The 2,149-nt window shown below is 35.2% G+C and overlaps 1 long non-coding RNA gene across 1 annotated transcript; it reads left to right on the plus strand.

Moving 5' to 3' along the window:
- The first annotated feature begins 641 nt into the window (after window positions 1-641).
- LOC127499074 (uncharacterized) lies at window positions 642-1,735 on the plus strand. The gene is made up of 3 exons (XR_007926033.1): window positions 642-983; window positions 1,142-1,206; window positions 1,301-1,735. It is a non-coding gene; the product is annotated as an uncharacterized LOC127499074 (long non-coding RNA).
- Window positions 1,736-2,149: the final 414 nt, after the last annotated feature.

A 2,149-nucleotide genomic window follows, 5' to 3' on the forward strand; every position in this document is an offset into this window, starting at 1 on the left:
AGGGTGAGTAATAAATGACATTATTTTCATTTTTTTGTGAACTAACCCTTTAATGTATGTCAGCAGTTTGCTTTTATTTAATTTCAACCAAGGAGTTTTAGGAGAAACATCTGAGACAAAGTTGATGTTTAAATGAACCAATAACTCCTGAGCTATGAAAGAGCAAGCCCTGAGCAATAAAACTTTTTCTCTGGGTGTGTGCGTGTCATGGGCTGAGAAACAAAACACTGGAGAGATCTCCTTCTTCTATAAGTGCACTTATTGCAGATACTTTTCTTCACCTTTTAACCTTGTGAATGGATCACTTAAATGTTGTTATGATGTCATCCCTCATGCATGTTGTCAGCACAGCCTTTCCAAGGTCCAGGTCAGGAAACCTTTCCACTGTTTCAGAGTGAAGGAGAGTAAAAGTCTTGACTGATGAGATAATTCAGTCTAAGGAGCTGGTTTCAAGAGTAATATGCTTAAATTAGTTTAAAAGAAAGCAGAACATTATTTCCAGTGTGTCAGTTACCAGTGGAGCTTTTAAGTAAGAGTGCAGTGATATATAACAGCTTTAATAGCTGTGCATTTTATTTGCTGTTACTTCCTGAAGTCTGGCTTCCCCTGATCCTTGTGTTTTTCAGACTTACAGAGTTGCTTTTTCATATTAATAACGTTTTACGCTACATGTGTCCAGATACCATCAGAGATTCACCGATGGTCACCATCTACCCGATCTCTTCGATTTCAGTTGACCAAAGTGAAAAAAGAAATAGTTATGGCAGATTCAGTTGGTTGTATTTGGATTCTTTGTCTCTATCTTCAAATGTAGGGTTGTTAATGGTTTGCAGGACTTCCTGAATCGTCGTCTCTCATTCTAACACAGGCCAGATGTGGATGAGTATTCCCTGATTTCCACTGAAGTCTTCTGAAGTGCTACAGCAAACTGATGTCTGTGTACTGTAGATATCAAACCTGCAAACTCCCAAGTGGTGAAAAAGGTGACATGTTATGAATTAAATCCTTGGAGGGAGGTCTGGGGCATCGTCTGTGTGATTTGTGTGATTTATAAAATGGTTTACAAAAATGCTTCGCAGATTATTTTCACCCCTTTTATCATTCTTGTTTGGAGATTTATGCATTGTTCTTTCTGTTTAAGATACTTTTGGAGATGTTGCATTAAAACCCTTCCAGCTATCCTTCCTTCATTGCCATACAAAGTGGGTAAGTACATCATTTATGACAATACATTTTGGGGTATTATTATTATGATCCTGTGTATGTATCCATATTTGCCATTTTAAATTTATGTTTAAAGGTTGGAACAAATATCATTCAGCATTTGGACGAGGAGGAGCAATGGAGGCAATTCCCTCATGTCCTGCAGTTTTGGGATAAAATCAAGCCTTCGTTATTGTGGGAGGAATGGAACTGAAGCAAGACCATCTTTTACAAGCAGTTGATACATGCTTTAAATTATTGTACATTTTGGACCAGCCTGCTGGGCAGTCTCTACAGCACACAATTGCTACTCCATATTCTGTTCCATCAACACAGTGTCACCTATTTAAACAGTTTATAATTACATTGTCTGTACTAGCTTTGTTCTGTTTATTTATTTATTTATGATTCTTGTAAATTGAAACATAATGCAAGTAACTTAATGTGATAATTAAATACACATTTGCAACCAATAAATTAATTTAATAGTTTGCGACTTTAAATGTAATGGAAATAAAGCATTTTGAATATATTTGTACGCTGTACATTATTATTACAATATAATAAATAATGAATTTATAAATAATATAAAAAAATGAAATTAATAATAATAATAATACCAGAATGGTTAAAGCAAAAATTTGGCCAAATAACCCAACAAATGATTTTATAATCCAATTTATTGGGTAAAACTTGCTACCCAATGCATTGGGCTAAAATAACCCAACAATAGGTTGGTGCTCTATCAACCCACCATTGGGTTATCTGTTGGGTCATTTTTAACCCAACTGTTTTAAGTGAGTTGCTAATTAACAAGTTTTTGGACATCGAACGGCTTTTCTGAGGTAAATGTGGCGATGTATGACATTGTTTACAAACAGTTTTATTGACGTCTTTCCGTGGTTGAAATACTGATGTGTTTCCTTTACAGATTTGCGCAAAACTT

Source organism: Ctenopharyngodon idella, chromosome 17 (genome assembly GCF_019924925.1).
Source record: "Ctenopharyngodon idella isolate HZGC_01 chromosome 17, HZGC01, whole genome shotgun sequence".
Taxonomy (NCBI): domain Eukaryota; kingdom Metazoa; phylum Chordata; class Actinopteri; order Cypriniformes; family Xenocyprididae; genus Ctenopharyngodon; species Ctenopharyngodon idella.